Source organism: Rhinolophus hipposideros (genome assembly GCF_964194185.1).
Source record: "Rhinolophus hipposideros genome assembly, chromosome: 14".
NCBI lineage: Eukaryota > Metazoa > Chordata > Mammalia > Chiroptera > Rhinolophidae > Rhinolophus > Rhinolophus hipposideros.
The window spans coordinates 28,277,474-28,301,585 of record NC_138060.1 but is presented as its reverse complement, the minus strand read 5'-3'; the positions used below and the strand labels follow the sequence as shown (position 1 = coordinate 28,301,585).

Sequence of the window (24,112 nt, the reverse complement as noted above, 5' to 3'; positions counted from 1 at the left end):
CATGAGACAAGGGCATATAGTGAAAACTAAGTCTCATCCCACCCCCAACCACCACCTAATCATTCCCTCCTCTAATGACAGCTACTGGTGCCAGTCCATATATAACCTCCCAGAAATATTCTAGACATATATAAACATTTATGAATAAATATCCTTTTTTCCTTACACATATGGTTGAATACTGTATCAGTTTGCGCATTGCTTTTTTTCCTACTTAATAATACTGTACCTACCTTAGATGTCTTTCCATACCTGTATATGTAGTTTGCCTCAACATTTACTTTGTTAGCTACATAGTGTTTCTTTTTATGGCTACAGCAGTTTACTTATTGAGTTCCTTAACAATGGAAAAGCTTTTAGGATTACAAATATTTTGAATAGTAAAACTTTTAATTACTACAAATACTGCAATGACTATACATACATACATCTTTATACACATTGGTTGTACCAACTTGCCTGCCCTTCAGAAATGTATGAAAGTGTCTATTTCCACACATCCTTAGCAACTCAGTGCTAATCAAACTTTATTTCTGTCAATTTTTAGTTTAAAATAGTATCTGATTTTGATTCTATTTTGGTTTTATTATTATGCAGAAGATTGATTTGTTTTATTTAAAAGTCATCTAAACTTTCCTTCCTGAGAATTATGTCCATCTGCCTATTGGCTGTTGATTTCATTGGTAGACCCTGTTTAAATATTGAAGAAATAAGTGTATTCTTTGTTATACCTGCTGCAAATATTTTTTCCAATTTGGCATTTGTCTTTTGCTTTTATATATGATTTCCTCCACACGTTAAAAAAAATGTAGTCAATTTATAGTTCTTTCCTTTTGTGACTTTAACATCATACATAAAAAGGTCTGTAAGTATATTTAAATATAAAAATAAAGGAAGTCAGAGTAACTGCAAAATTTATTATCTTTCCTCCCCACCCAGGAGATGTACATTGTACACGGACATGCTATACATATTTTACTTATCTTCCAGGGCTTGTATTTCCAGTGGGATATGCTGTACTTTGAAAGTAATTATCTTTGAAAGTTAGATACTAAGACTGTATTAAATATCCTCCATGTTTTCTTATAATACTTTAATGCCTTCATTTAAAATTTTACATCCTTGACCCATCACCTGGGATTTATTTTATGGGAAAAGTAAAAGAACCAATTTTTCCCCCTGATGGCTACTTATTGAATAACCTATTCCCTCTCCCCCAGGCTGACATGAAATGCTACCTTGATCGGTTTACTTATTTGGGTCAATTTATTGACTTTCTATTCTGCTCCACTGATCTGCTTTTTATGTGACAGTGTCACACGCTTTATTTCATTCACAATGAACATCTCCACCATAGAATAAGCAGTCAGAAAGGTCAAGCATTTCTTCCCATACTACCCTTTTAACTACTTGTTTAATTACTGTTTTAACAGACTATTGATGCACTTCAGATATATTACTAATGAGATCAAGTCACAGGTTGATTCTGGAATAGGCTAATTCTTTTTGCACACAGAAAAGATTGCACAACCTTCAAACAGTGTTTCTCATTTCAGCCAGCCATCTAGGAAGCAACACATGTCACTGAACACAGTGGACGAGGGAGAAATGATCCAGATGGCTTGGGATGCTTGCCACCTTTACGGAGGACAGAATCTCAGGCCCAACAGATCAGCAGCACTAGCTCCACAAATGAAACACATATTAATAACTCATAATTAATTAGAAAAGACAGCATATCTAACTGGAAATAGCAAACCTGTACGGTAAGTAAAATACAGCATACGCGTGTACAATGTCTATTTCAGGGTTGGGGGGAGGGTAAAGGTAAGTAAATAAACCTTGCAGTTACTGACTTCCTTCATTTTTATGTTGAAACATACATCTTATTTTTAAGTTTTCATTCTATTTATGGCGAGCTACGAGTGTAGCTGTAATGTGCATTATCTATCTGCACATGATAACCGTCATGGTGTATTTTGTTGCATTTGTATTCAATCACGTTCACCAAGCTTCCTCAGGTTAAATCCAAACGCCGTCACCATTGCTAAACTTTTTATCTTGGGTGACCCCAACATCGCAGTCAATGTGAGGGGCGAGAAACAGAAGATGAAAGTTCATAATATCTCCAAAGCATAATGATTAAAGTGACCTCTAGAACCACCCCCTCTGTATTTGGTTCCAAAATGGAAATCGGGCATCCTATAATACACAGATAAGGACAATAGATCTGAAAACGCACATCTCATAGGCATGGAAGCAAAAAACTGGACGTTTTTGCAGCTGTCAGAACACAGGACTTCTAGGATTCCCTCAAATGGACCACCTAACCAGAATCTTCCCATGAACCAAAGAAAGGATCCTTCGAATGGCCATAACAAGAAATAGCCCTGTAATCCTAAGGGCATACTCCTAAATGGGCCAATAAATCTTTTGTGTCAATCTTTCCCACATACTTTCCCTAGAGGATCAAATCTGTTCTCTCAGCTTTGATAAGCATTTTTACTTGGAGGACACCTTTTAAAACCATTAGCAAGCTCCTTCTTTATCTGGTATCCAGAACCATAAATGCCCTGGATTCTTCAATGTGAAAGGAGGAAAAAAAAGAATTCTTTCTTCATCTTCCCACATGCCAGGATTTAAACAGTACTTCTTCATTTCTTAAGCGAACCCCTTAATTCAAGCTCTGGTATCTGGACTATTATAATTGCTTTCATTTAGTTCATCAGACCTCAAAACTAAAAGATCTTAGAAATCATTTAATCCATTCGCACAAGGTTTCTTTTGTAGACCCTTTCTCTTTCAGTATTTTTTAAACGTCCGTCCAACAACATTTGTGTCATTTACAGATTTGATCCTGCTGCTGTTCCCTGGCTTCTTTATCTATAGTTAAAATATGTCATTTTGTCCCTTTTTCTATTACCTCGCTCAGTCCAATAAACCTTTTAACTCTTGATTTTATCATTTCTCTGCCACCTGTTTAATTAGAATTTCCAATTTTAGGATAATATATCTTCTGGTTAATGATTGAATAAGTTTACCATGTGGCCTCAAACAACTTGGTTCTTCCAACCGTTCACAGCAGTTCTTCCCAAATGTGCCTCGTTATAAAATCCAAAGGTGGTGAAAGGCCTGGGAGAGGAGTGTCCCTTTTATTCAAAACACACATTCCTGGGCTCCACTAGACACCTCAAGAATCAGAAACTGGGCGGGGGGGGGGGGGGGGATGTGTATTGTTAACAAGCGCCTCAGATGACGCTTATGACAAGGCAAGACCGGGAAAGACTGCTGCAGGTTCCCTTTTCCTCCTTTTTCAAACTAAGGAAGCAATGGAAGGTAAGTAGATTCTTTCTACTACATTTACCTCTATTTTCATTTTGAAAAGAGAAAGGGCTTTGTGACCCTTATTTCTTCAGTTTCTTGTTCTTAAGTGTTTTACATATACATATATATATATATACATATACATATATATATATACACACACACTTTTTTTTTCAATGTTTAGCCTATTTTCAACCACTCCTTTTAGCACCATCATCACAGCTAGGACACCCACCAGATGGCACACAGACTCTGTTTGCACGCCCAGTAAGAGAGGGAGCTTTCGGAAAGCAGCACATTTTATCTTGTACCAACAGCCACTGAGTGGCTAGAGTAGATGAAGGCAGCTGGTGCAACCACAAGGATCAGAATTTATGAGTATGAGAATACCCACGGGCTCTTAATTGTAAATCATTCTCATGAAGAAGCCCACAACCCTTCTGAGATGGAACCCTGCTCCAGACAGTGTTAACAAAGAAATCATTTAAAATTTACAGTCAAGAGAGATGTTTTTCTAATATTTATAAAAGGTGCCAATGACTGTAGAGAGATCTAGAATTATAAAGTTGTGTTCTTAAAATAAATTTAAAACTTTCTAACACAAATTCAAAAAGACCAAAGACCCATGAATTAGTTTCAAAGCAATTCTTTCTATTTCTTAGCCAATAAAAAAGGGGATTACTGTATTCCATAATACCATACTAAGTAGCTCATTCAATATTGCGATGTTGTCAATATTTTTATTTCAACACGTTCTGTTTGAGAGATATTATTGAAGCTACATTTAAATCATACTGTGAAGAGCAAGAAATCTTAAAGCTAGATATCAATATTAACAAAATCTTTTGTATTAAAATCTTATCCATTAAGAGATTTTGCAAACTTTTATAAGTAAGTTCTACTGGATCTACCTGGCACACAGTAAGTGCTCACTGAGCAGCCTTTTCATTTTTTTGTCAGAGAAATGGCCAAGAGAGTTGCCAAACTTGGCAACTCAAGTGAGCAAAGTGCCCAAAAACAAAGCCCCCCCGGGCTGATGAATGCCAGTTTTAGAATCAACATCCAAAAAGTTCATTTGAAAATCAGCTGCCTAAAAACTTGGTAGAAAGAAATAATGCTACTACATGATAGGTTCCTGGATCCATTTGCACAACAGTTAACTTATAATATACTTAAAGCACAATACTTGTACTATTTTACCTGCTCCTAAATAATAAAAAGGGGGTCTTTTTGTTTGTTTTGTTTGTTTCCAGAAAAATATAGGCATCAGACAAATCTTCCCTCTGACCTTCACTCCAGATGAGAGAGTTCTAGGTAGCCATTAATTGTTTCTAATTGCATACACATGTGTAAGGCAGCGAAAACATCTCACTCTCTTTGGGTATTCTGACTTTGAGAACAACGAACTGGTACAGGTCAGATTCCCCAGACCTCAGTTTTGTGCTGCTAAGAGTTCATAATAAGGCGAGAACCACAGACACCTCATTCCCGAGCCTTCTTTCAGTATACTGCTCTTAATTTGAAGGGTTAACAATCTCAATTATTTCTGAATTGCTGTGGCTGATGTTGTTTTCCTTGTTACGTACCTTATCATCAGTGCCTACATTTGTAATCATAAGTGAATGCATTTTTTGATAACTACACCCTATAATGCTGTCATAGTTACATATCCCATGTGGGGCCGACTTTTTTTTTAGAGCTGTCTATTCTATCAAAGTTATACATTCTTTGGTCAAAATTCTAAAAGTTCTTACCTTAGTCAAATGTATAGTTTATAAATCCATTCTAAACTCCATTGAAGTTATTTTACGTATCTTAGGGAGGAAAAATAACCTGCTACATATTGCTATTCCTTAAAAAAGCAAAATGCGCACAGATCAACTTTAGAATATCTTAATCTGAATTGAAACAATGATCTGAAAAGCTTCAACATCTCTAAATTCTGTCATCATTATTTGAAGCAAAGAAAATCTTCGGGGCAGCTCATATATCCTAATTAAGAGCAAGAGAAAATGTAAATAATCTCCTTGAATGTTGATGTCTTTTCTGGTCTTCTCCTTAGATCAATTAAACATTTAGAAAGCAACTTAATATTTGCTCCATATATAAATTCTGAACTATGCTTCAAAGAATTTTTTTGGCTATTACATAGTATTACTAATTTTACAGTGTAGGGTATGGCAAATTTTTAATTAGTGCCTAATATGTGAACAATCTGGCACACTGGTTTTACAAGAGTTAACTTTTAAGGAATCACATAAAATTCTAATGTGTATTAAATGCATACTTTCCAAGAGCATAGAACTTCTCTTAATGTTACTAGTAAAAGGAAAGGATTTTACTTTACTCATTATGAATTCCACAAATTCAAATTTTTAAATTTTGACTGCTCTCAGTGCATGCACATTGCTTGCAAGCTCTTCCTACTCTTTTGAGCAAACATTCATTCTCCTTTCCACTAGCAACCATATCTAAGCTTACTGTCTTTCTTTCTAGAGCCAAACTGCAACACATCATTTCAAATAAACTGAAAATGTTTCTCCCACATTTCCTATTCAAAGATCTTCTGGAATAAATCTCATGCTTCTCATTGAAGATAAAATGATCTATCACCATATGCAAATGTTTCATATTGCAATTTCATTTTGAACCTATTGTGTAATTACAAACTGTTGCAACTCAATATTCCTTATATTTTTATGGCTTAATTTCCCCCCCCCAATATTCTCTATGAAGTAATGACCCTTTTTTCCATAACTTAAACGCACTAAAATTAACTTTCGCACATTTCCATTAATTACACACATTTTTAAGACAAAATAAAAAAATTCTGAATATAGAAGAATTTAAATCACGAAGTTTTATTTATTCGCTGATTAAGTCAGATTTATGACCTCCCCTCCCCATTTCAGCTACTGGGAATTTTGAATGAAACAACCTCAATTGTAACAGAAGAAACATCTGTTGCTTTTTTTCATCAGGGCTTTCCTAACTGAAAGAAAGGCTCTGCCTGACCTACTCTCCCACTCCCCCTCCTCACCCACCCTAAGTTGCTTAAAACTTTTCTTTTTAAGTAAATGTATTATTTAACATTTTACTGTATCTACTTAAAATGTCATTGCTTTAGAAACATTCACTTCCTTATTAAAGTTCAAAGAATGAGTAAATGTTACATACATCAAAAAACAAGAGATGTGACTGGTAGACTATTAATTGTAACTACAATGCAGACTTCAAGGTCTACTTGAAGAGATGAACTCAATCAAGCTGTCATACATTCCCTGCTCACTCAGTATTGTTTAGGCTTAGGATTTTCTTCACAGTATCCAGATTCATATAGGATCTTGCATGCTATATTTTCTTTGCCAATCCAGTGCTAACATAATGGCAGTCACTACCCCAAGAGGCAGACACCAAATGGTGCCACCCACACTCTCACACTGTGCCTCATAATAAACCATAAAGCAGTGGAATGCACTGGCCCCTTTATGAGCAAACAATGCCCCAGCTTCATTAGAATACAGCTGACATTTTCAAAGCACAAATACTTTGAAGAAAAATGTACTAGGAAAAAAAGAGAAAAAAGGAATGAAACAGCTATAAAAGCTGAAATTCTTTTTTTAAGTGTCAAGTTTATTCTAAGAATCCTGAGGAAGCATATTTTGCTGTTGACAATTTAAAAGTTTTCCTAAATGGAAAAAACATATAGATGAGGGCAAAGCTTATTTTATTAAGTACAGGAAAGAAATGAAAGTAAAAACTATCATTGGAATTGCATTCACAAGTCATAATCATGAGTACCTTTAAAATTATTCATTTCTTCACTGATTCCTTACTTCTTAAACAAAGAAAACTGAGCTCCGGAATTATTTTCACATTTTAATTGATTTATATAAGTAACTGAGTGATAAACTCAGCTTACTCTACCCCTCCCCCCCTGCCCACCCCAACCTCCATACTCTGTAGTTTTCCTGTCTGCAACAAGCAAGGACGTCTTGAATTCAGCTTGCTCCTGGCTATTTATTCATTTAACATTGCTGCTCTTGAAAGAATATAAAATAAGCACTGTGAAAACTCACCCAGCAGTATGAAACAAAATGATCTCTCTTACCTGGTCTAAAGAAGCATGCCTCTCACTGCAGTACCAACAACACTCTACAGTCTTTGTTACCATTCAGTGGAAACTTGAGACTGTGTTAGACATAAGCAATCGAGCTCAGAAAGCTCAATTTAAAATACTTCTCAGTAAAACTAAAAAGATGCTCAAGAAAACTGTTTAATTAACTGTCTTTCAGAAGACAAATGAATACTATCTAATGCAACAAAGACACTTCAAAAGAAACCTATAGTGCAGGTCTTGAGAGGCGCAGGGGCCTTTTTAATGTAGAATTTTGCTTTCTTATTAAAGGAGGTTGTTTTAAAAGAAACAACCTTAAAATAAAAGTGGTAAAACGACAAAATGCCTAGCTCCTAGCTAACATTTTTCTAAAAATCACTTGAATTTTAACTAGCTAAAAAATAAGATTAAACTTACTCATTAAACCTGCATAATTCGCATTATACATGTCAGAGTATTTGCAGGCTCCAAAGCAGTCACAAAGCAGGAGACCTTAATGCATCTTGAAAGCAGAGCAAAAGCACCCTGAGTTTCAGGAAAAAAAAAAAAAAAAAAGGAGGAGAAACTCTTGAAAAACTGGTCGGGGCTTTTCAACCTGTAATAACTGTACAGCTCTTTGGGGAGGGAAAAAAAAGTCTTGGTCCTGCCCCCTGAGATAGGAGGCTATGCTTCAATGCCAAAATGAATGACAGGCCCATTTCTGATATCAACAAAGAGCAGCTTAGCTGTGCTCGATTTTTTTTTTTTTTCACTTTCCCACACAGTTAAAAGTTTTAAAAATTTCAGTTTAGTACCTTTATATCTAGTATTAAGTACTTTCCTTCATTTTCTCAAGAGAGAACCCAATTATGTTGTCCTAGATTTTTTTTTTATGATTTATTAAAAGTATATACCTAACCATCTTACTCACTTTTTCCTAGGAAGGAAGCCGAACAAAAGATGACCTCTTAAGTTGCGTTACAAATCTACCCTTTGCAATATCAGATCACCATATGACGGACTAATTATTAGAATTTCATAAGTTTTTCCTGCACCCTGATATGTGGGCCCAAGGAGAAACAAAAAGTACTTAACAAGCACAAAAATAAGGTAACTGAGATTATAAAACTTTCAACTAGCTAGATGTAAAAATTATTTGCTCAAGTACATGTTTATGATTATACAAATTCAAAACAAACCCTTCAATCAACAACATATATTTCCTGAATGCCTGTTATGAGCCAAACACTATTTTGACTCTGGGGATAAAGCAGTGAACACAACAAACAAAAGCCGAACAAAATCCCTGTCTTCAGTGAGCTTTTTAGTTTATACCTCAACTCCCGGAGAGTAGGACTCTCCTAAATGACTAAGGTACCTTTGTTATTTAATTAGTTATCATCTAATCTGAACCATGCCCCTCTGAAAGCACACCTTGGCAACAGCTCCAGGAGGGCAAGGATTCTGTGCTTTGTTCAGCGTGTACCCCAGTATCTACAACACGGCCTGTTAGACATTCAGACATACACTGAGTGAAACAGATCAAAGAGAACTTTTTCTCAGTCAAACTTTTCTTTGCAAACAGACTAGTATGTACCATATATTATATTTACATGCATACAGAAATACACTATAGGGTGTACATTAAATTGGGTTGCAGATATATTCATTCAAAATTGAAAATACAACCTATGTGGCCTTGTATCTTTTTAGATTCTAAAATCTGTTTTCTCTATCAGCTGTGAGGTCACCATAATAATTGAATAAAGGAATTGGTTAAAATTCTATTCCCTAAGTTTTTATGAACTATCAGATTTCAGAGGAGTTTTGAGTAAAAAAAGAAGAAACCTGGGAATTACACAGCATCCGATCAGTTTTGTGTATTAAAACCTTACATGTTTACATCCAGGTACATACCCATATCAAAAATAATGTTAAACTCCCCATCCTGCTTCTCATCATTCTTGGTTGCCTTCCAGAAGCCACGCCTCTAACCTGTCAGATCAGCCAGAAGTGCTCACCATGTTACCCAAGGCCAGGCTATTCAGGGACTAGATACAGTCACACCTACTCTGTTACAGTCTTAAAACAAAAAGAAATTAAACTTCCCAGTCCTCAAGTACATTCGCCATACTTCTAAACAGCAGAGCAGTCCTTCCCCTCCCCACCCGACCCCCTAGAGCTGGACAATGCTTACAAGTTCAAATATAAACTACCTGGAATATTCACACCTTAGTTAGTATATGTTCTAACCATCAAACCAACAGCAACTCAAGGTCAGGAAGACACACGATGACTGAGGTCAAGTAATAGATAAAGTAAGGTGGGGCCTTACTTTAATGAATAGGATTCCGTTGTTCCAGCGGGAGCCATTTTTCTTTTCCTTCACTATCATTCACTCTTTCTTTTAACAAACAGTTACTAAGTTCCTATTACGTATTATGGCACTGAGCTAGACAGCAAATTGACCTGCTGTTTACAGTCTACTCCACAGATCTGACCTTAAGCCCATCTCTATTCTTCCATGTTTCCTTCTCCTTGTTTGCCTTCCTTGGCAGTGTCCTTTCTCCCGTTCCAATTCTTTACTCACACTGCCCTTCAATCTACTCCCAAACCTTTTCTCAGCAGGCAGCATAATCACTACCTTCTGTGTTCCTTTTCAAGTGTACGACCCATTGCGGGGAAATCCATGAGTCTTTTCATTGACATAATAAAACACATCTCATATAGGTCTTCTCAAAAAATTTCTCCTTAATCTTACACAGAAAATCCACTTAAGCATTTTATTTACAACTACTGATTATCTAGAAAATACCAAAGGGGGCTAGGCATTCTCTCGCTCAGATTTATAAGCTAATTTATTTGGAGTGTGCTATGTTTCTTGGCAACCACATTTTACAGATACATTTTATTGCAAAGGTAGAAAAGACACTATGATAGCACAATGATAGTTTTTATTTGCCCCATTTCTGCTAAACATAATGACCTTACCACATCCATAGTATGAGGGAATGGAAATTAGCTATGCTGATTTCCTACACATACGTATCAACATTTTCGAGTAAAATGTCTAACCTCTCTGATGAGGACTACCGCTAAAGCAAAGGGTGCCTGCTACCCCTTGCATGGGTAAATGTTGGTTTCTTAAAGGTATCATACAGTAAGTAACTTCAACTTCGCTGCTCCTCTTCCCTTTTCCAACTCTTAAATACAGACATCTTTCAAGGTTCTGTCCTTGATGCTCCTTTCTTCAAGGTTTACATACCCTCTTTGGAAAGAAAACATTGCCTGTTTTTATGACTTGATCACCTCTATGTAGATGACTACAAAGATTTCTACTTCTAGCCCTAGCCGTCTCTGTTCTGCTCTCCTCTGAATTTCTTTACAGTTGTCTATTGGATATCTCTGTCTATACCTCTCACTGCTCAGCTTCTGTATTGAACATCTTGTCCACCTTCCCAAACCAGCCCATCTTCCTGTGTTCCCATCCTGGTTAAAGGCATCATGCCCAGAATAGAAAGTGATTTTTCTATTCCTGCCTCTTCCTCACCATCCAAATACCCACATTGTTTCCAGTTTTTTGGTGTTTTTTTTCTAAAACACACACCATTTCCCCGATTTAAAAACAAAGTAAAACAAATAAGAACTACAACTTCTGATGACCCCGTGGATGTCTATAGATACAGTATCAAACACAGTGGTAGTCTTAGCCACATATAACTATTTAAATTTAAACTGATTAATGTTAAATAAAATTAAAAATTCAATTTCCCAATTACACATGTTAAGTCCCCAATAGCCACATGTGCCTAATAGCTACTGTGTGGGACAGCATAGATACAAAACATTCCCAACATCACAGAAAGTTCTAAACATCTCTGATCTAGATAATAACAACAAACTACTTAAAATAGTCTAACTTTTTCTCAATCTGGCCTCAATCTACCATGTTTCCCTGAAAATAAGACCTAACCGGAAAATAAGCCCTAGCATGATTTTTCAGGATGACATCCCCTGAACATAAGCCCTAATGCGTCTTTTGGAGCAAAAATTAATATAAGACCCAGTCTTATTTCGGGGAAACATGGTATCACCTTTCTAACCTTATCTTCTACCAAATCCCTATGAATATTTTAGCAGATTATTCAACTGAATTAGTGAAGCCCAAAGAATCAACTGGAAGGCTTTACAGGATGAGGGAGGCATATGCCAGTACTTCAGAGAAGAATCTATGGGACGGAAAGAAACCAAAGATGATTGAGAGGACAGAGATAGTTCACTAAAGCCCCTCCAAGTTAGGAAGCGATGGAACTGTAGACATAGGATTTTAGCCTTAGAGAAGAAATATGGTACAGTAAAGAAAGCATGAGCATTGCAATCAGAACCCTTCATCCAAATTCAGGTATTAATTTAATTATAAGGCATAGAAACTCAACTCAAACTAGTTTGACTTTAAAGGAAATTAGTTGGCTCAACTGGCTCATGGAATGCAAGAAAAGGTTAGGTAACCAAACTAGGAGGAGGGTCAGGGATGCAGTTAGGTTTTAGGAAGTCTGGAGTGGCCAGGATTCTGTCTCCCTCCCTCTGTTTTGCCTCAGATTTTCTCTCATGTCAACATCATGTCTTTCACTATATAGATCAGCATTCTTCACATGCTGGGAAACATGGCCATTAATGTGTCCCTAGTTTTACATTTTACAGATTTCATTAACCCTCTCTCTCATCCAAGGCTTTAAAATACCAGGAAGACATTCATGGGCTAATCTTGGGTCAAGTGCTCATCTTGACTAATAAAATATTATCAAAGTTATGAGGTACTAGGACAACCAACTGTGGTCAGAAGGACATAATCATGTAAAATGTAGCAGCCGGGAAGATGAGAAAGAGATTGATAAAGGAGCTTCTAGGCATTCAGCAAATGGTAAAATCTCTAGCTGAGTCATTTAAATGTAAGAGAGTAAGTGGTTTGGCACTAATCTATTAAGAGCTCAAGTCGAGATTAGCTCTCTTTTTTTGACTCCAGTGACTGTACTCTTTTCATCAGGATATTCCTAAATCATCAAGGGGGTTTCGGGCCAGGGCAGGGCTGGGGGTGAAATGGGGCAGGGGGTAAGGAATCCATTGGCCCTTTTAAGGCCACACTATTCACTTTGCAATAGTCTTCCTTAAGCAGCAAGAACTTTAGCTTTCAAACTTACTTCCATCCTCAGATACTTTATTTCTCCCTTTCTACTGAGTTCATCTTCACATTTAAAAATGTAGAAAATTTCCTTTCTAACTACTGTCCAACTAAAAACATCCTCCTTTCCATCACTCTTTAACCACCTAATTTTTTAAAAGTGCGATATCTATATCCACTAGCTCACCTTTTTCACCAACTATTAATTATATTTAGATTCTTCAAAAATGCACCAAGTACCTCCTACATGGTAACTGCTGTGCTAGGCACTAGGGATGTGAAAATAAAAGGCTAGTCCTCATTCTCAAAGAAGCAATTCAATTTGGCTTCTCTGCAACTGTTCAAATGAAACTGCACTGTCTGAAGCAGACAATAAGCTCTACCATGATAAATCTAATAATGTATACTTATGCTCCATAATCTTGCTGATCTTACAAGTCTCACCTTCTTAATATGATTAGCACTATCTTCTCTAGGCTTTTGTGCAGACCATTTCTTCTCTGTTTCACCACTACCCTTCTAGGCTGTTTCCTTTATTTTTTTTCTCATTGCTCATATTCTAAATGGCTCGATTTTGGCCCTTTGTTCTTGCAATACTTTTGCTTTAGAAGGTAACTGGCCACATAATTTATTATCCAAACTAGGTTAACCAATGAGAGTGAAAGGGGGCAAACTATAATAATTATGCAGGGATACAAATGAAATTGTTTGGAAAAATTAGAACATATGGAACCCTGCTTAAAAACTTTCAATGGTTTCCTTTTCCAGATCTTTAAGCATGGCATATGAAAACCTATTTAGAGCTAATTATCTCTTACAGATTAAACGTCTACCTTTTTACGGATGACTTCCAACTCTACCTCTAAGCTTCAGTACTCAGAGTACACTCAGGCTGTTACATCTCCTGGAGAGTCTCATTTGACTGTCTTCCCCATCCAAAAGAAACCTCATTACTTCCCCTGAGTCAATAGTGCCCAGAAACTACTAAGAAGGCCCTATTGTTCAGATGAGAAAATTGAGGCTAACTAAAACAAGTACTTGTATAACTACTACTACCCTGTTTACCCGAAAATAAGACCTCGCCAGACCATCAGCTCTAATGCGTCTTTTGGAGCAAAAATTAATATAAGACCCAGTCTTATATGATGTTATATTATATAAGACCTGATCTTATATTATAGTAAAATAAGACCAGGTCTTATATTAATTTTTGCTCCAAAAGACGCATTAGAGCTGATGGTCCGGCGAGGTCTTATTTTTGGAGAAACACGGTTAAGTGGTAGAACTATGATACTAATCCAGATCTTAACTTCTCAAAATCCACACACTTAATGACTCTGGATATCAATTATAGATACAAATTCAATAAATAGATGCAATCAAAAGGCTTAGTAAAAATCTAATATTGTTCTCTTTCATATAGTAGCTCATTAATGCCAAATAAAACTATTCCAAATGGGAAAAATAAATAAATCATTTCAGTTCCCTGCCTAAAAACCTTTGATGGTTCCCTCATCAAATAGGTTATAGTAGGCCTTTAATCATCTGATCCCTAATTGCTTTTCCAGTCTCATCTCCCACAACTCCAGAAACATGAATTACTCATTCCTTGAACAACATGACTTTACTGTTAAGGTTTCAATATTCTTTACCTGGTAACTACTGTTCCTCCAAAACCATAAAATGTCACCTCCGCAGTTAAGATATTCCTAATTCCCTAAAGCAGACCTGGTTCTATTTTAAGTTCTCACAGCAATGTGGACATACATTTATTACAATGTTTATCATATTCCTTTGTAATTTACATGTCTGTCACTTTCCAATAGTGTGTAAACTCCTCCACAGTGGCGTTTTGGCTCTCCAGATCCCCTATTTCATTCCTGTACCCTTCCTGTCTAGAAAACCATGTAATACACAGTATGTACTCAAACAATATTTATTAAACAAATAAATGAATGAACAAGTGTCCTTTAACGATTAAATAGTTTCAGTAGCTTTGCATCTGTTAAAAGAACTCCAGTGACAACAGAAGAAATTCCAAATACTTTTGGCCAGGCTCTTAACGATTATACCCAGATGAATTTCTATAACTAATAACTTTCCATTACTAATTACCAGCAACTAGCTGGCTCCTCCATTAACAACCTACAATTTTCTGTAATGTTTTCCCAAACATGCCAAAGATATTGCTGTAGCCCTGTCTTAAAAACCCATGTAGGGAAGAGGATTCTGGGAAGATGAAAGAGTAGAAAGCATCAGGAATCTGTCTCTTCATGTAGACAACTTTACTGGCAGAATTTGTCTGATAAAACTATTTTGGAACTCTCAAGTCTAATGAAGCCTTGCAACTTCCAGGGGAAGACTTGGATGTTGAATTGCAGTTAATTTTAGTCAATTTATAGCTGGTAGTACAGTAGTAGCTAACCATCTTCCAACCCCAGCCACACAGCAAATAGCTATGCACAAAGAATGCAAGAGCCAAGGTGGGCAAAAAGAACTCTGTCCTCCAAACATTGAGCATTTATGCTGATTGGGGATTGCTGCTTCTGATCACAGGAGTGCAGACAAAGAAGCAGGCAGACACTGTAGTGATACCTCCCCCCACTTCCCCTGCCATTGTTGCAAGCCCCTTCCCCTATGGCTGAAGTAACTTCCAAGGGATTTAAAGAATTGGTACCCTTCCCTTCCACTTTTTACCCTTTTGGGAGCCAGATACTAAAGACTATGACATTTGAAAATAATTGCATATACAGGGAAAATTAGAAAGTGACCACACATGTCCAGAGAAAGGCTCAGAAAAGACCTGAGAAAATCTTAAGTTTACAACTCAGGCTGACCTCAAAACAGAGAAGTTAATTTAAAAAAACCCTACGACAGTTTTAAAAATGAACTGAAACAATAACAAACAATGGCAAACCCTTGGGGGAAGTGGGAGATTCTGATATCTAGGGTTACCACATTATTAGACTCAAGTGTCCCGTTTTCAGCAAAAAAATCAAAAGACATAATGAAGAAACAGGAAAGTATGGCAATTCAAAGGGAAAACAATAAATCAACAGGAACTGTCCCTGAAAATGATCTCAAGGCAGATATATTAGATAAGTACTTTAAAACAACTGTCTTAAAGATGCTCAAAAAACTAAAAGAAGATGCGGAGAAAGACAAGAAAATTATTTATGAACAACACAGAAATACATATAAAATTTTTTAGGAAAACCTAAAAAAAACCTGAAAAGAAACTCTGGAGCTTGAACATAATTGAAATGAAAAATTCACTAGAGGGATTCAAAGACAGATTTGAGCAGGAAGAAGAAAGAATCGGCAAACTTGAAGACAAAACAATAGAAAGTATTGGGGCAGAAAAAAAAAGACTAAAGAAAAGTGAACAGGCTAAGGGACCTGTGAGGCACCATTAAGCAGACCAATATACACATTGTGGGACTCCCAGAAGAAGACAGAAAGGGTCTCAGAGAATATTTGAAGAAATAACAGCTGAAAACTACCCCAATTTAATGAAAGACATGAATATAAACACCCAAGAAGCTAAAAAAACTCCAAGTAAGATGGACACATAGAAAACATGTTATACTAAAACTTTCAAAAGACAAAGAATCTTGAAAGCAACAAATGAGAAGCAAACTGTCACAAACAAACCATATATGTGACAAGCAATTAATATCCAGAATATAAAGAAAACTCCTAAAACTCAACAACAAAAACCAATCTGATTCAAAAATGAGCAAAGGACTTAAATAGACCTTTTTCCGAAGAAGATCCACAAATGGCCAATACACACATAAAAAGATGCTCAAAATCACTATTAGGGAAATGCAAATCACAATTACAGTAAGATATGCCCTCAAACTCATTAGCATGGACACTATAAAAAAAACACAAAACAAACAGGAAATTACCAGTGTTGGTGAGGATGTGGAGAAATTAGAACCCTCGTGCACTGTTGGTGGGAATGTAAAATGGTACAACTGCTGTGGAAATTGAAATATTGATTCCTCAAAAAATTTAAAAATAGAATTACTTTGATTCTACTGGGTCAATTTTACTTCTAGGTATATGCCCCAAAGAATTGAAAGCAGGGTCTCAAAGAGCTATTTGTACTCCCATGTTCATAGCAGCATTATTCACAATAGCTAAAAAATGGAAGCAACTCATGTGTCCATTGATGGATGAATGATAAGCCAAGTGTGGTATATACATACAATGGAATATTACTTAGCTTTAAAAAGGAAGGAAATTCTGGCATACGCTACAACATGGATGAACCATGAAAACATTATGCTGAGTGAAATAAGCCAGTCACAAAAAGACAAATACTTTATGATTCCACTTATATGAGATACTTAGAGCAATCAATATCGTATAGACAGAAAGTAAGTAAATTGTGGTTGCCAGAGTCTAGGTCATGGTAAGGGAAATAGGATGTTACTGTTTAATGAACATGGAGTTTCACTTTTACAAGATGAAAAAGGTTATGGGGGTGTATGGTGTGATGTTTGCACAACATTATGAATGCATTCAGTACCACTGAACTGAAACTTAGAAGTGGGTAAGATGGTAAATTTTGTTATGTGTATTTTACCACAATAAAAAAAATTAAAAAAAGAAAAAAACAACTCATGTGGGAGGGGGTTGGGAGCTGAGGAAATATAGGAAATCTCTATACCTTCAGCTTAATTTTGCTGTGAATCTAAAAGTATGCTAAAAAGATAAAAGTCTATAAAAACACATATACAGCTGTCTAGTCCAAAATGTCTTTCCCTGTCTTCTTTATCTCTTCAAAGTCTACCCACTCCTCAGCATCCAGTAGTTTCACCTTTACTGTAAGAGATTATCTAACCTCCTTCCTTTAAATTCCTACACAAAATACATTAAAATATCAAGACCAATATAGCTAAGATAAATTAAACGTGTTACAAGAATACACTTGGTACAACCTAATTGATAACTTTTAGTTAAATTACATGCTAAATTCTTAATGAATTCTGTTGTCAAAGCTGCAAATTACGTCTGTTTGTTCAATCTACACATACTTAGTAACTGTTAACAACATGCCAAACATGAGAAGGGGACCTAAAAATGCACTGGTGAAGGAAAAGATATAACCCTTAGACTGAGGAAGTTATACTCTAATGAAGGAAACACTACAAACAAGTAAACAAATACAAAAATATCAATTGTGTTTATTGCTATGAAAGAAACTAGTGGGCATTAGAAAGTTGAGAAGGAGTATTACACGTATGCTCTTTTAAATAAGGTGGTCCAGGAAATTCTCTCTGAGGGGAGTGATATTTAAGCTGCAACCTGGAAGATGAGGTGCCAGCCATGGTAAAAGCAGGGAGAAAAGCATTTCAGACAGAAGAATAAGAATTGTGAAAAGGCTCACATAATACCCATAACTAAAAGTAAAGCAAATAAACTGAAAGTGAGGAAGCTTTCTGGACCTGGTGGAGTGGAAGGTGCCATCCTGGGAGTTGACATCTATCACAACAAAGACTGTAAGGTTTGGAACAGGAGCCCAAGAGCCAGGACATCTACCTAAGGCTGTGGGTCACGCTGCACAGGTTTCTGGCCCGACAACCAACTCCACCTTCAACCAGGTGGTGATGAAGAGGTTGTTCATGAGACGCATCAACGGGCCACCTCTGTCCCTTTTCTGCATGATCCGGAAGAAGCAACTTCCTGGCCGGGAGGGGAAAATTGCTGTGGCTGTAGGGACTATAACTGATGACGTGCGTGTCCAGGAGGTGAGAGCAGCCCCGCCGGGAGTCACATCTTCAAGGCCAATGGCAAGATCCTCACCTTCGACTAGCTGGCCCTGGACTCCCCCAAAGACTGGCATCATCCTGCTCTTGGGCCTCACAAGAGCCGAGAAGTGTTCAGGCATTTTGGCAAGACCCCTGGGACGCAGCACAACCACACCAAACCCTATGTGTGCTCCAAGGGGAGGAAGTTCCAGCAAGCCAGAGGCCCACGGGCCGGCTGGGGCTATAAAAACTAACCCCAGATCCCGCCTTGTGATTAAAAAGATTTTGGATGTTGGGGAAAAAAAAAAAAAGACAGACAGACACTGAGGAAGACACATAAAATACACATTAACATAATGGTTACAGAAGATAAGTAATTTACTACCTGTTGTTATTTACACAAAATAGAAGGAACCCACTTACTATTATTTTTTTTTAATCTGGGGCTACAGCAAAGAACTTGGGGAAAGAATCAGAATCACAGATGCCATTTTGAGCAGAAGACTAAAAAGAAACACAAGAATGATCAGATCTCAACAAATATTTCTAAGCACAATCATGAATGCATAAATATTCCACTGTACAAATGTGTCATATTTTATTTTCCTATATTGGATATTTACACAGTCTCTATATTTTTCCATTATAAATAATCATGTGATAAACACTTCTACACTCAAATATCTTATTCTTTTCTAATGATAACCTGCCGAAAGGGTATTAAGAATATAAAACTGTCTTAAGGGGTTTGATATGTATTCCCAGTTTACTTCCCAGAGTCCTAGTGCTGATTCACACTCCCGCCAGAAGTAGATATGAAGATTAAATGGGTAAGAATAAATAGAAGTAGAATAAAAAGTGGATATGAAACGAAGACATCAATTTCTCATACCTTTGCAAACATGAGTCATAAATTTAAGAAAGTCTTTGTTAATTTGATAGAGGAAAAAGGTTTTATTTTACAATAGCTTTTTAAATGATGTCCATAATACTGCATAGGCACAATGCAGAAAAATTGCAAAACATAGAAAAGCACATAGGAGAAAATAAAAATCATCTATAATTCAAACACCAAGAAATAATTAATTTTATTAATAATGAATATACATATACCAAGTCTTTTTTCTATGCTCCATAGTTTTCTTTTCCAAAAAAAAAGGTGAGGGGAGATCTATACATGTCGGGTTAACATTTTTAACTTAATAAATTATTTAGTTTGTATTAGCTACAGAATACCACCACACTACAGCGTCACAATATAGAGTTAAGCTCTGAACAATTCAGAGGTTAGGGGCACTGACCACCCTCCCCATGCAGTGAAAATCTGCCTGTATAACTTTTGATTCCCCCAAAATGTTACTAATAGCCTACTGTTGACCAGAACCCTTACTGACAACATAGAATCCATTAACACATATTTTGTATGTTACATTAATACTGTATTCTTACAATAAAATAAGCTAGAAAAAATATTATTTAAAAAAACATAAGGTGGGGCAGCCGGTTAGCTCACAATCCCCACATGGGCCACTGTGAGCTGCACCCTCCACAACTAGATTGAAACAATCACTTGACTTGGAGCTGATGGGTCCTGGGAAAACACACTTAAATTTTTTTAGAGTTTAAAAAAAAATCATAAGAGAAAATGCATTTATGTATTTATTGGGGAAAAAATCCACCTATAAGTAGACCTTTACATTCAAACATGTTCTGTTGAAAGGTTATCTGTATTGTTATCTATCACACTGCTTCCAATTTTTCATTCTTACCAATAATGCTGTGGTAAACATTCTTGCTAAAATCCTCCCACAGATCTTTCTAATTAGAATAAATTCCCAGAAGAGAAAATGCTGAGTTAGGGTATGCACATTTTTAAGACTTTTTATACGTACTGAGCAAATTATCCTCCAGAGAGGTTGTCTCACTTTATGAGTTCCCATACTCTCCTCTACCACCCAAAGTGGGTATTAAAAAATAATCAAACAAAAAATCACTTTGCCAGTGTGACTGGCAAACATTTAAATTTGTATTTTGATTCCTGGTGAAAATGAACACATGTTCATATTTTTATTAGCCATTTGCATTTCTTCTTTTGTGAATTTCTCATTCTGTTATCCTGGTTTTTTTTTTCTTGTAATGCCAATATTTAATTTATTTATTTGTATTACGTTTAGTTATCATATTTACTAAGCCTCCCCTGGTTTGGACAGTTTCTCAAGTCTGCCTTGTTTTTGATGACTTGGACAGTTTTGAGGAGTACTGGTCAGGCATTTTGTAGAACACCACACAATCTGGGTTTGTCTGATTTTTTTCCTCATTGTTAGACTAGATTTATTATAGGTTACTGGAAAGAAGATCTCATCACATCACATCAACATGACTATCAACATGACTATCAACATGCTATCAACATGACTTATGACTGATAAAATTAACCTAGAGGATCACCTGGCCAAGGTGGTGTTTTCCAGGTTTCTCCACTGTAAAGTTACCCTTCCATCTTCACCCCATGTTTCCATAAATTACTCTTTGGAAGCACAGTACTATGTGCAACCCACATTCAAAGAGGGTTGGAGAATTTAAGCTTTACCTCCCTGAGGGGGGAGTTTCTACATAAATTATTTGGAAGTCCACGAATGGGAGACCTGTCTCTTTTCTCCCACTTATTTATTCAGTTACTTAGTTATAGAAGTATGTACAGATATAGTTTTACTTTATACTTTAGGTTAAAATCCAACATTACATTAATTATTTTGTTGCTCAAATTGCTCTAGTTTTGGCCACTGGGAGCTCTTTCAAACTGGCTGTTGCATTGCTTTGGCGTGCTCCACCACTTTGCTTTTTTAAATATTTCCTTGTTTTCAGGTATTACATACATGACACTCCAGGTTCATCTTGTATATTCCCTGCTCCAAAACTAGATTAGCTATTTTTCCAACGAGGCTTGGATCATTTTATTGGAAAATAGTATTAGAAACCAATATTTGGGTGATGGGTGACATTACCGATTTTTAAAAACTCTTGTAAGATTTGATTGAAAGGGCATTACATAATTTTTATTCGCTTTGGAAAGAACTGTCAATTTTAAAATACTTATTTTTCTCCTCCAGGAATATGAAATGACTTTCATTTATTGAGTTGTCTTTTATGTGTCTTAATATATAACAATTGCTTTTTCTGTATATCTCAGCAATGATAATAATTTAAATGTCACTTGATATTTCCTCCGTGTGCTAACACAAATCATCCAGACCTTACAAAGTTTCCAACAGTCCACAAGGATTTCTGTGAGCCTTTCGAAGAGTAATCCTCAGTCTTGGCTACACATTAGAATCAACTAGAAAAGTTGAAAATCTCATGTCTAAGTCACCTTTCAAATCAACTCCATACGAATCTGTGAGGGTGAGATGAAGGCATAAAAATTGTTTGAAAGTCTCAGGTGACTCCAATGCGTATCTAAGCTAGAGAAACACTGCCTTGGTCTTTTACATGGCCTCATTAACAGCTCATTTCCAGTAAGTATTGCTCAGTGCTGTTGCCTCCACTAGGCACAGATCAACTCCCCCTTCCTCTGCAGAAACACTGGGCATCCATGAAATGCCAAAGTGTTGCCCTTTTTAGAATAAGGGAGAATATTTTGCTCCCTTACTACGTTACTCTATAAAAGATATACATAAGCAGCACTTCTTGTGATTTAACAAGATGACTCTCATAACATATTTTAAAGGGTAATTGTTTTGTTGGTTTCATAAAAACTTACACTCACCCTATTCTCATAGGATTCACAAATGACTTGAATAGGTCTGGTCATAAGACAAATCCTAGTGAATATCACCATGCAATATTCAGAATCATTTCCCCTTTCTAAAAAAAGACCAAGATTTTTCTTAAAGCTTCAAGCTCTTTCTTCCCCTGAGGTAACTGAATATAATCACAGCAACATCAAAACCCAAACTCAGTTCAACATCTGACTAACTCAGTTCCATAGACAAATGGTCTAACAGAAGTGTGCCCATTTCCAGGTATAAATACTATTTACGTCAACCTCAACTGTTCTTTTATACAAGATGACTGGCATTAAATTAAAACTGTAAGACATGCACAAAAGGAAAAAAACACCCATTGCAAGAGCTAAAGCAATCAAGAGAAGTAATCAATAGGTTCATATATGACCCAGATATTGAAAATATCAGATAGGGGCTTTAAAATAACTCAACTATCTCATTATAAGAGTAGAAGAAAAATTTTTCCTACCTCTAATCTTTAATCACCTTAAAAGATAATTGAGGATCTAAACTAAAACATCAACAATGTGTTACAGGGTTTATAACTATGTAAAAATAAGATATATACTAACAATAGCACCAAAGATAGGAGAGAAGAAATGGAAGTATACATGGCATGGTATAACATTCTTTAAAGGTATACTATAACTTAAAGATGTACACTGTAAACCTTAGAGCAAACACTAAAAATTGAAAAACCTAAAAAGAGGTATAACAAATAAACAAAGATAAAATGGAATCATAAAAAATATATATATATTCAATTTATCCCCAAAAAATCAAATGAAAGAAAAGGAAAAGAGAACAGGTGGTACATATGGAAAAAAACTAACAACATGGCAGATTTAAATCTAACTATATTAATAATTACATTAAATGTAAGTTATCTAAAGGCCGTAATTAAAATCCAGAGATTCCCAGAACAAGGAATGTTAACAGGCATAAAGACAGGTATTATATCATAACAAAAGAAAACACTACAAACTAACAAAATAACACATAACAATTCTAAATGTGCATATACCCAACAACAGAGTTTCAAAATGTATGTAGGAAAAACTGACAACTCAAAGGAGAAATAGAAAAATCGGTATCATAAATGGAGACCAACATATTCCTCTTAGCAATTAACAGAACAAATAGACAGATAGTAAGGACGTGGAAAATCTGAACCCAAGCAATCAACTTGACATCATTGATATTTATAGAACAGTTCACTCAACATCTGCAAAACTGACATTCTTTTCAGTACATTAGGAGCACTTACTAAGATGCACCATACGACAGATCTTGAAGCAAACTTCAAAATTACAAAACAACTTAAATTATCCCCCAAAGATGTTCTCTGATCACAGTGGAATTGGACTAGAAATCAATAACAGATCTCTGGAAAATCCCCAAATATTTAGAAATTAAGCCACACATTTTCAAATTCATTGAAAGATACAAATTATCAAAGCTCACTCAAGGAAAAACAAACAACCTGAATAGCCTTATTGCAAAAACTGAATTCCCACTTTAAAATCTCCTTACAAAGGAAAATCCAGGCCCAGATGGCTTCATTCACAATTTCTAACAAATAATTATGGTAAAACTAATCTGACATTATACAAACTCTTCCCAACTCATTTGATAAAGCGGGCACTACCCTGATACCAAAACCAAAGAAATTCCAAGAAATTCCAAACCACTATCCTTCATGAACATAGTCTCAAAAAACTTTAACAAACCTTAAAAAGGAAGGAAATTCTGATACATGCTACAACATGGATGAACCCTGAAAACACGCTAAGTGCAATCAGCCAGACACAAAAGGACAAATAATCTATGTCTCCACGTATGTAAGGTTCCTAGAATATTCAAATTCAGAGACAGAAATTATAACAATGGTTACCCGTGGCTAGAAAAGAGGGACCGGGCAATTATTATTTAATGTGTATAGCTTCATTTGAGAATGATGAAAAAG

The 24,112-nt window shown here is 36.0% G+C and overlaps 1 protein-coding gene and 1 pseudogene across 13 annotated transcripts in view; one reads left to right on the top strand and one right to left on the bottom strand.

Moving 5' to 3' along the window:
- TFDP2 (transcription factor Dp-2) overlaps positions 1 to 24,112 on the bottom strand; it is a 152,646-nt gene that overhangs the window by 54,093 nt on the left and 74,441 nt on the right. Inside the window, exon 1 of one of the 12 annotated variants that reach the window (XM_081072987.1) lies at positions 7,436 to 7,483. The exons of the other annotated variants lie outside the window; for them this stretch is intronic. The gene's annotated coding sequence lies outside the window, so the exon portion shown is untranslated. Of the gene's footprint in view, positions 1 to 7,435; positions 7,484 to 24,112 lie in introns of those variants that run through there. 12 annotated transcript variants of the gene reach the window in all.
- On the top strand, positions 17,123 to 18,615 carry LOC308507330 (large ribosomal subunit protein eL18-like; annotated as a pseudogene). The gene is made up of 2 exons: positions 17,123 to 17,163; positions 18,021 to 18,615. The product of its transcript is annotated as a large ribosomal subunit protein eL18-like (transcript).